Source organism: Thunnus albacares, chromosome 20 (genome assembly GCF_914725855.1).
Source record: "Thunnus albacares chromosome 20, fThuAlb1.1, whole genome shotgun sequence".
Taxonomy (NCBI): Eukaryota; Metazoa; Chordata; class Actinopteri; order Scombriformes; family Scombridae; genus Thunnus; species Thunnus albacares.
The window spans coordinates 9423101-9434614 of NC_058125.1; the positions used below are offsets into that span (position 1 = coordinate 9423101).

Genomic DNA, 11514 nt, shown 5'->3' on the forward strand with positions numbered 1-11514 from the left:
TTGTTTAGTATTATAGTTAGTTTTATGTTTTCATCTTCAAAAAACTATGCAAATGAAATAAACTGAGAAGGGAACATCACTCTTTGTTTGAACTGTTTGCAACTTACAGTAATATATATGCAGCCTGTGACATGGGTCACTAGTAAACATTGCTTTACTTTAAAGGGTTGCAAGCCAAAAAGGTTACAAAGCAGTGATCTAAAATACTTTATTTGTATATATATCTGAAAAAGAGCACACCTGAGAAGTCAGTACTCTAGAAAAACCGTAAGTTAACGTCGAACCAGGAAGTTATACTGTGATGTAGAACAATCGAGAGTCACGGTTATAATTTTACTGTTTCCTCTTCGAATACGTTACTAGCTACAACTACCAATATTCTGGTTAATGTGGGGTTTGTTTAAGTTCTCTCTGACTATTGGACTGTTCATTTTTGTTGCCATATGTTCCCAGATCTCAGCAGTTAAAATAATACAATTAGTAGTGAGTACAATAGTAATATTTTCAACAAGAATGATGGCCAAGAATACAAAAAATAAAGTAAAACTCAAAGAACATAATTATCCTTTAAAGATCCCCTCCAGAAATGTTTTAATGAAATGTAAAAATAGTCAGTGTCGGATAATAATTTCTGTCTGATACAGTTTTTTCTCCAAAAAAAGTTCAATTATCTTGTTAAAACCCTTAATATGATATCTACTCCTCCTGAAAAATCACGAATATCAGAATTTCAAAAACTGCTGGATGCATATGTCTTAAACTGAGATTTAAGGTGAGCACAGATGAATGTGAAAACAGCCTTCTAGTGTAAAACTCTTTCTGCATCCTTCTGCACAGTGAACCTCAAACATCAAAGTGAAGTAACAATAAGCAAAACACATTTTTGAGTGGAGGGAGTCTTTAACTATACTGCAAACAAGAAACTTAGTTGGTCACATAGTTCCATGAGGTGTGTATTCACATTATTTCTCACATCTTTATACCTTTCTACAATTATACTTTCTGCTGTTCCTCTTTCTCAATGCTTATATATTCCTCAGCAAGAAATCATTTTGCACATGTCAGAGACATGCAAAATTGAAGTTATCCAAAACAAGCCTGATGTTATGGCACATTTCAATAGCTTCATCATGAAGGCATTTAAGTCACGTGTTCAAAACATGATGCAGGTTGCAGCTGTGGACAATAACTGATGTCTCAGTTTTGAGTTTGCAGCTATATTTACAATTTCTCAGTTTCTGCAGCTGACCTTCCTGTAAAAATCTTCTATATATGTTCTTGTATATGTCTGTCCTTTGTCTCCCCACCTCTCAGCTTGTTTTCATCTCCTCTATCTCCCTTTTGAAAGCTTCAGCCTGATCAGTTAGCCATCTGCTGGTCTGACCAGCAGCAGCAGCAGCAGCAGCAGCAGCGGCGTCTGTGTGGTCAGCCAGTTTGATGGTGCGACCCCAGGGATCAGGACAGGTGAGTGGCCGCAATCAGCCGCTTTGATTACTCCCTTAACCACTGCAGAGCAACCAATTTACCACAGGGTTACCACTGAACCTATTAACCTGTTAGCCTGCACCGCCACTGCAAGGAAATTGGATACTGGAGGAAGGATGTAATGTGGTGTTTTGTAAAGGAAATCATGTAATGTGTGCCCTTCAGGTGGAGCAAAATTAGATTGAGAGGTGCTGTGTGTGCATGGGACTCTACTTCATATATTTGTGATATATGATTGGGGGTATTGCATTCATCAAACTTGTAATCAGGAACATAATCCAAGAGATTACTGTCGCTTATTTAGAATATCCTCACATTGAATTTTCTGCTCAGAGGCCTGGCCTGAACTGATAGTGGGGTTTTTTGTTTTTTTTGCAATCCAAACTCATTAGATAATGGTCCCTTTTCACCACAACATAATGGCAAACACATTAAGTCACATGGAAATATCTCCAACATGCATCAGTGTAATGTCAGAGAGTTTACCTCTGTGTGTGTGTGTGTGTGTGTGTGTGTGTGATAACAAGGTAACAAGGTCAGAGTAAGCACATGCAGCAATTAGAGAGCAGCTAGTCGTCACCACTGATTATGCTGTTTATTGTTTTTGTCCTCTGGACCGGATGTGTTTCTTTTCTTATACATGTGTTTTCACTATTTGGGGGATTATTTGAATGTTTCTGGCTAATTATAGTTGTAAAGATAAAACCAACATCCCCTAATGGCTTTACAATGATGACGTAGTTACCATTACGGTTGAAACACTGGTTACTCCTAGCGTTAACTATTAACTTGATAGTTACTGCAATAAAAACTACTTTCAGGGACAGCTTCCTCGGTCGATCTTGTGTACTTTAATGTCCACTGCAACAGTGAGAAAACAGAACACTGACCACAAACATTCAGTGTTTTACCGTGTATCACTCCACCAATCTAAACAATTACTTACAGGCAAGGAACACAATGTTATGTAGTTCCCAGTCTACTGAAAAACAGACATTTTAAAATATAAAACGTATATAAATACCACTAATTAAATTATGTAAATCATCCCAATAAAAATGACTGAAATAAGTCGATCAGTCTTAACAAAGATAAATCTCATATTACAGTCATTGATGGTGAATAAATGTTGCATGAGAATCAAACAAGGCAGAAGACTTAGCTTACATGTTAATAAGATCAAATGTTATGAGCATGAAATATTGCTTAAGGAGTCAGAAGGAGCTCTGTACAAGGATTGCACAGATTCAGAAGGACCTCACAACAGAGGGTCAGACCTATGAAAATGACAGCATTCCATTTTCCTGCTGTAATACTGGAAATAGAGGCACTACTGTGAACAATTTCAGCTCTGCTTTTCACTTGGAGTTGTATCAACTGGTGAAATAACTGGCAAGAGGACTCAATCGCATGACTCAGAGACAAAAATCTTGATCAAAAACAGTCTTTACTTGCAAAGGTTCGGTACACAAGGAGTCAATCAGAAGATAAAACAAACAAATTTGGCAAGGAGAAGACAAAGGTGAGGTCCAGGTAAAACAAAGCAGAGATCAAAAACCATAGACTGTATAAAAGTAATGGATGTAGCCACCGTGACGTCACCCATTGATTTGTGGACTCCTGTTTTGAAGCCTCGAGTTTGGCATTTTCTCCAAAAAAAGTTCAATTACCTTGTTCAAACCCTTAATATGACATCTACTCCTCCTGAAAAATCACAAATATATAAATATGCAAATATTTTTTTATTTCAAAAACTGCTGGATGCACATGTCTTAACTGGGATTTAAGTGAGCACAGATAAATGTGAAAACAGCCTTACCGTCACCCGTTGATTTATGGACTCCTGTTGTGAAGCCTCAAGTTCACCATTTTGACTGTCGCCATCTTGGTTTTTTGGAGGCAGAAGTGATGAGTAGTGACCATATTTGGACGAGAACGTGGAGGCTGGGGAGGAGCTCTCAAGGGTCCAAGTGCAGAACGTCACGCACTACCGTGGTAGCAACTTATCAATCACAAGGTAACCATGCAATAAAGCTTATCCTGAGAGGGGAACACACAGCCTAACTACACTAGGGAGGGAAGGATATGAGGGACAGGTGGAACTAATCGGGGCGGGGTAAACAATCACACAGGTGGGAAACACACAAGGCCAGGAAGTATCTGAAATGAGATAAGAAGGTGAGTATTTCAAAAAAAATCAGGCAACAATGAAGGAATGACATGAAACAATGAAAAACATAACCTTGGCGTGAAAGAATTTTCCTTCTTGAGGCTTAAATGTAAGACACAGTGTTTCTCCGGGTCATTTTCGGGGTCATCTGCAAACCTGGGAGCAGCAGGTCATGGCCTGTCTGTTTCAGAGCAGTACATCTCTCTGTCTGCTAAGGATGACTGGGCAAGGCAGCTGTCCTGATAAGGCTGGCTGTCTCCTGTGGGAACCATGGTCATAGAAGATATGCTGTGCTCTGTTTCAGACAGTCAGACTGTCTCCTCTTAGAATGTATTGCATGTGACCTGAATGTAGATAATGTGACTTCGGTTAACTTGAGTGAGCATAGTTTCTTGTTTAGGATCCAATACCCAATATAATCCTCACACATATATTAATGAATAAAGAATAACCTTATTTGGACACATAGTAAATCTTGTAGGTCTAGTGAAGGGTTAAATACTCCTTGCCAGGAAGAAACCTTCAGAATTGGGTGGCATTACAAAGTGTCTTCAGTTGTACTGCTTATCTCTGTTCTCCTTGATCGAGCTTCAATAAATGTTTCTGCATAGGTTCAGGTCTCCTGAACCTTTGTCAGTTACAAGTTCTCAATATTTTCATTTACACTAGGGAGCAGGGCAGGATGTCACAGGAGTCAGTTAAACTAAGCTACACTCAAATGGGATAAACACAAACTGTAATGAAAACATGGACGTAGCCACTGTGATGTCACCCATTGGTTTGTGGACTCCCATTTTGAAGCTTCGAGTTTGGAGATGTGACCGTCCCCTTCTCTGATTTTTGGAGCCAGAAGTGACCATATTTGGACAAGAGGGTGGGGCTGATGCTAGTGCTAGCTGCTAGCTTGGTTAGCATGGTGCATTTACTGTCTATAGTTAAATGTGATAATGCTAATGCTAATTTTCATTAGCAAAAAACAGGCTTAAAACCATTAAAACTAAATGTACTTACCCGAAAAACTGAAAAGCCAACTTCTTAAAAGGTCTTTTAGTACAACCAAACGCTGAACAAGACTTTTTGAGGTGACCAAAATGTTACAATTAATTTTCATGAATTAAAAACACACAGGGTTACACCATGGTTAGCGACTTGTCAATCACAAGGTAGCCATGGCCTAAAGCTTACACTGTTTTATCATCTATTTTACTGTAAATGGGACCATAATTTACAAAATGAACATCATGTTGTATTGAAAAAACTAAAATAAAAATAAACTCATTAGGAAAGTGTTTACTAAGGTAATAAATCAAGTGAGAAGTAGGCTAATTTTCTCATAGACTGCCATAGAATGAGACTTATTTTTGGAGTCAGTGGAGTCTCCCCCTGCTGATCATTAGACAGAATGCAGTTTAAGACTTCAGCGTTGGCCTTACTTTTCAGACGGAGCTACCCGCTTGGGGATAAATGAGTCCAGAGAAGAAAAGAATGTGAGAAGAGGGACAGATGAAAGAAGGACTGGATCTGCTTGTTGTAAAAATCTGAGTGCCATACATATGCAGTCTCCTTATTTTAATACACCCATTGTCACGCCTGACTGAATCAACAAGTAAACTCATGCATCTGTAGCACATGTGCACATTTAAACATATTTCACCCCCTTATTTCAACAAACTCAAATTACTGTGTGAAGCTTTCACTGTGAAGTTTTAGGATATTATAGAATGTTATCTCTGTCACATTTTGTTTCATCATTATTATACCTTAGGCATTCGACAAAGGTGGAAAACCATTTCACTCTGTCTGCTAACCCCTTTTGCGTTTTTCGTGAGTTTTGCAGCTACCGTAGGTTCTCCTACACGCTTGGAACAGGAGGAGGAGGGGTATTCAGTTCGTTGCAATCTGCAACGTTACCGTTGGACTAAATCCTACATACTGGTTGTTTAAAAGCCCAATCCAAATTATACAAAAAAATTATAATTCAGTCTAAGTTATTAAACTCCTCTGATCCTTCTAAAGGTTTATTTGCATAAGAAAGTGTAAAACTGACCATTTTACAAGCTCACAATGTCTGACATCCTCAGTAACGAGAAGACGGTCAAGATGGATCTACAGCTGATTCACTCTCTGTGTTGCTGTTTCTCAAACTGAAGGCAACACTGCTTCATTCACTTCACTTTTTACATTTACAAGTCCTCAAAATTAGCACAACTACTGCATTTGGAGACTAACTCGTTTTGTCCATCCTACTGCGGAGTGGACTCTTGTATCTAAAACATAATCTAAATTATGTTTTTGATACAAGAAATAGTCTATTACTTCAGCCAACTGCAATAAATCCCTAATCTTTTAATTAAGTTTTGAATGTTGGTGTCCTGGAACACAAAATCCTGTCACAAAACTGTTCTAACAAAATCCAGGAGCCACACAAGAAATATAGCAGCTTAACGAGCTTAAAATCTTCTGGTGCACATTGAAGTCCCTCTCCCAGTGTTTGGTTTATTGTTACTTCAGTTGGATGTTTGAGCTTCACTGTGCAGAATGATGTATGTGCAGAGTTTGACACTAGAAGGCTGTGTTAACATCCATCTCCTAAAAGTGGAAAGTTTCTCTGTGCTCATCGAAAATCTGATTATTAAGGCTATGAGTGTGATTTGTGACATCACAATTAGTTTGGAGTGTGAAGTGGAAACTTCACACCTCCGGTGCTTCCACTGAGAATAGACTTTATAGTGAAGTAGAGGACAGTTTGTATCCAGCAGTTAAACTTTTGAGATGAAAAATATTTTACATATTCATAGATTCTGGATTTTTTAATGAATGAGAAGCACTAGGTGTCATTTTAAGGGTTTTAATGAGATAATTGAACTTTCTTTGTGAAAAAACCATGTCAGACACAGATTATTATTCAAAGTAGAGTGTTTTATATACATCTTTAAACATGTCTGGGGGGGATCTTTAAGTTTTTAAAAGTGGCAGAAGTGGTTTGTTTGGAATAATTACAGAAAGAACTGGAAAGTATGTGTGAGCATTAATAGCCAGCATGACTGAAAAGACTAAGAAAACAGCATAACTTACAGAAACTCAAACTTTATCTCAAGGCGAACTTAAACTTAAATTTAAAGCATGTACTATTAACACATCCACTACTAAAGTCTGGACGTCAAGTTGAAAAATAACCTTGTGCAATAAGGTCACATGCAGGTGAACCTCAACTCATCTTGAACGCAACTTAAGTCTCTTGATTATTATCTCTGACCTCTAACCTTCCACATGCAGCACAGAAACGGATCACGCTCGATCATTCTTCTTCCTTAACGCACCCTCATACATATGCTTATCTCGGGAAAGTCTCAGTTATTAACTTGTGTGTCCTGATTTATATATTGGCATATAACTCAGAGCAACTCTATCCACTCTATGCATGTCATGAATCCGTAAGTGTCTCTAATTTGGGATGGAGAAAGGAGAGCTGGAGCAAGGTGACCCAGCTGAGTTCTTAATCATCAGCTGGTCTGGATGAGGTTAAGAATGAAAATTGGTTTGGCTCTGAAGTGAATCTATTATCATATCTCCTCACCCCTCCACCCCTCTTTTCTTTGTTTCTCATCTCTGTTAGACACCATTTTACATCTCGCTCTCTCTCCTTGTCTATCTGTCTCCTCTTTGTCATTCACTCTTTCCTCCCGCTCACTTTTTCCTCTACGATGTCTTCTTCTCTGTGATGTAAAAACTGCCTCAGCATATTGATAATAGGATTTATTTAAATAGCCCTCCATAAAGCGAAGGACATTCTCTATGACATCTGCAGTTATTATATTGAATCATGTAGGTGTCTGCATTATTCCTCTGCTCCCGCCCGTCTGTATAATCCTCAAGGCACTTGCTGACCAAGAATCAGACCGATTCTCTGTATTTTTTATCAGCGTTATCTTCACGAATCATCGATCAGCGTTTGGCAACAGAAAGCCTTCCCTTCTGCATCCATTCACACAACCCAGACACAGTTCCACAGACAGTATGATGGTTTCCTTTCACAGCAAACACTTGTTGGTTCATTAGGAACCTGTCGGAGTGACTGACTGACTGTGCCTTGTTAGGCTGATTAAACCATCACGTCTAATTAGGGGCTGTATCACGGCTCAGTTCACTGCTGCTGTGGCATCAGAAAGATAGAGGATACACTGTAAGCATTAGAATTGTTATACTCTCCCTGCCACCTGACTACGGAGCCCAGCAGTGGTCTCCACTTGAGTCGTAGTCGTGGTAGCGAAGTATTAATGTGCGCACACACACATATTGATGATTGATTAGGGATCAGCATATCATACCCATCAATTCATTCCACTTTGTATGTTTAGTAAACACTAAATGAAAAAAATAAAATCAATACACCTGTGCAATCAAGCAAATGTAACTAATCATAGCACGCAAGGGAAATCAGAAATTTGCTTCATGAACTAAATAATACACACTAATTTAAAAACATTTTTTGTTAATTAGTTCACACTGATTATGACATGTGCACACAAAATAATTTGAACGAGGGCATGAATTAACCAAACAAAACACAGTATCAATTAAAATCAGAGCACTCTCTTGTACATAAGACACTATCTGATGCATTGAATATATTAAAGCAACTTCCATTTAAAACTGTTTTTCTTCTTGTTCTCACAGTTGGATGTTTGAGCTTCACTGTGCAGAATGATGTATGTGCAGAGTTTGACACTAGAAGACTGTTTTCACATTCATCTGCTGAGAGTGGAAATGTTCTCTGTGCTCACTGGAAATCAGATTTTTAGGTGAGGGCTTATGAGCATTATTTGTGGCATCAACACTGGTTTGGAAGCCAATAATGGTCTAGTATGCAACCTCTGTCAAGCAGTTAAGTTTTGGAATGAAACATTTGCTTATTCATAGATTCTATCATTTTTAATGAATGAGTAGATGCCATTTTAAGGATTTTAAAGTGGTAATTATACGTTTTTGTGTAAAACATATCATACACGGATTATTGTTCCAAGCAGAGTATTTTTATGTCTTAATACATGTCTGGATTGGATCTTTAAGTTTATTATTCTGCAGATGATAAGAAGGCTACAAGATGATAGGAGATTCTTAATCAATATTCCTGTTTCTTGTATAATTTATGCAATATCCAACAGCACTATAGTGTTTGTAGTACAGCTGCAGCTGCATCAGTAGAACAAAGGAACAACTCTGCCCAAATTGATGTTGTCACATTAAAACGCACAATTCATACAGTAAAGATATTCTCCCATCTTGCTTTCTTGAGAAGTTTGTTTTTCCATAACATCACAGGAGCGTTCTCTGCGAGGACTAATTTATCGACTTGGCACTCTTGGATGTGATATTCACCTGAGAGGACGTTTTAAGAGGTCTGCTAGAGTCCGACTCAGTCTGCATCTATCCTGCATCAGCAGTGCAGGTTTTTGCAAACAGCGTCTGACAGTAAAACAGCAGGGCAGGAAGTTGATGGAGTGCAGAGAAATGTTCATAGTGTCAAGCAGGGATCAGATATGTTAACATTAACCTTTCATTGGTTTAGGAAGCCGTGTGCTGCAATGTGAAAGAGGTTACATTACAAACTGTAACCTAAATGTATTTGGCACACAGTCAGAACTGTGGCTGTTTGTTTTTGCAAAACCAATCATGTTTTACATTATTTTTTTAGTTAAATTCGGGGTCAGGAGGGCTTGTGGGTAGTGAGATCATCTTAAGCCTCATTCCTGAATGACCCAGGAAGCCAAAAAACAAAACTGTGAATCATTCAATCAAATTTTAAATATTCTTTGAAAAATAGCTAGTTATTTTTACTTCTTCATGCTATGGCCTTGTACCCAGCTGCAGTAGTGTGATAGTTTATCGATACATGACTTGATGTTAATTGTTACAATATAGCCATTGATTTGGTGGATTTGGACTTCAAATTCCTCAACCTGACAATAGTAAACAAGTGACACTGATTCTCAGTCTCAGTTTTTTAAGATGTTACCATATGTTCCCACTGTGAGAAATGAGATCAGCAAGTCACGAGAGCTCCATTTATTCACTCCAGAGCTTGGTGAACAGGGAAAGTCAGCCAGTGTCGTGACAAACAGCAGGCTTGTTGGCCAAAAATAATTGGCCGCAATGATGAGAGCCACTCAAGAAAATTAGATGATTAAAGTTGATGAAACTGAACTGACAAATGTATTTTTAAAGTTGAAATTGGTTTTATAAAGGCATGAATAGTTGATACAGTACTTGATAAAATAAGAAACGCCTTCATTTTGTTACTGTCTTTATCTTGCTATGCTCACTATCTTTAAATGTTTGCACTGGTGTGAATATTTATCATCAAACATGACGCTGTCAGTCATTAGCTGACACATCATGATTTCTGTTCTTAAAGAAAAACTTCAACAATGTTAGTGCACCCATTAATTGTGTATAATACATTTGGTGTCAATATGGTGGCAGCAAGCAATGAAAGGGAATGAAATGGAATTAAAAAAGAAGGGAAAAAACTCACTCTCACGCTGCCGACGACTCAAAGCCACAGTGGGTGTCTTGTGTCTTCCAGTCAACACAATCAATAGTTGAAGCAGATGATTTACCTTGTGAGGCAGCTGGATTGGCAGGACCACGACATCTCGAGAGAATCCATCTTGTCAGACTTCAAGTTATGCGCCTGAGTCAGTGTCCTTTGAGGATTCTCGCGAGATCTCGAGAATCCAGCTGTCTCGCAAGACAGTTATAGACAGATGGTTCATCCAATCACCTGCCAAGTATTTGTTTTTGAAAGTGCCTGCCCTTTTCCAAACAGTTTCCAAGGATGACTTCTCAGATGGTTCCGTGCAACAAACCATCTGGCATGTCAGGTTACTCATTCATATTTTTATTTTTTTATTTTTCACCAATATCAATTGGTAAAATTACTATGAATGATGTGAAAGGAGTCGTGACATTTTATGGCGTGCAACCTCACTGTTTTGATTAATTCTCACCATTATCGTTTCCAGTTAAAAGCTTGATTAATCTAAGTAAGTTTAGCAGCTAAAGAGCCAGGTATTTCCCTCAGGAGCTGGTGGAGACCAAAACAGAGCTAAAAGGAGAGTGAAATTTTGACTTATATTCATCAGGTGGGCCAGAAACGCCTCTCCAAAAAAATCCAACTGCTGCAAATAGCGGACTGTTTGTTAGCATGTTCACCATATTGATTTTACAAGGTGATAAAAAGTCAATGTCATGTTTGCAACTTGCAAAAAAATCAATTAATGCAGGTTTAATAAATAGAGTGTGCATTATCAAGATGCATCTGGATTTAATAACATATTCTCCAGTTTCTTTATTTAAAAAAGGGTAAATTTTAAGATTGTGTATAAATTTCGTTTATTTTAAACAAGTCTGTTCTTGTAAAATCTTCAGCTTCACTTCTAATATGTATTGTTTTGGTACTGATATTTCTTTTTTGAATAACAGTTCCACCTGAAAAGCCTCCAAAAACTTGTTAATGACGTGTAAAAATGTGACCACATTTATGTAACAGAGTGCATGTCTTTGAGGGGGCTTAAGACAACAGTTGAATAGAGTGAAAATGAGGCTTGGTGAATAGCTGCATCACTGGAGGTTGATGATAACACATTTAAAAAAAAGTTTATGAAAGAAAACACAAAGGCAGTTATAATACACAGTATGTTAAAAACTTCAAAGCTGCAGATCACATATATTCAATCAGAGCCTGTCACGCAATTATAAATTAGCACTGTTAACCCATTCATGCCTTACCTGCATTATAAGTGCCTCATTATCCAAAGTGTTTTCTCTGGCTTTGAGCGATAATTTACCATTATATT

At 38.0% G+C, this 11514-nt stretch overlaps 1 long non-coding RNA gene across 1 annotated transcript; it reads right to left on the reverse strand.

The window, feature by feature from the left end:
* Positions 1–2950: 2950 nt before the first annotated feature.
* LOC122971585 lies at positions 2951–4435 on the reverse strand. The gene is made up of 3 exons (XR_006399520.1): positions 3728–4435; positions 3305–3645; positions 2951–3189 (listed from the first exon to the last, which is right to left on the reverse strand). It is a non-coding gene; the product is annotated as an uncharacterized LOC122971585 (long non-coding RNA).
* Positions 4436–11514: the final 7079 nt, after the last annotated feature.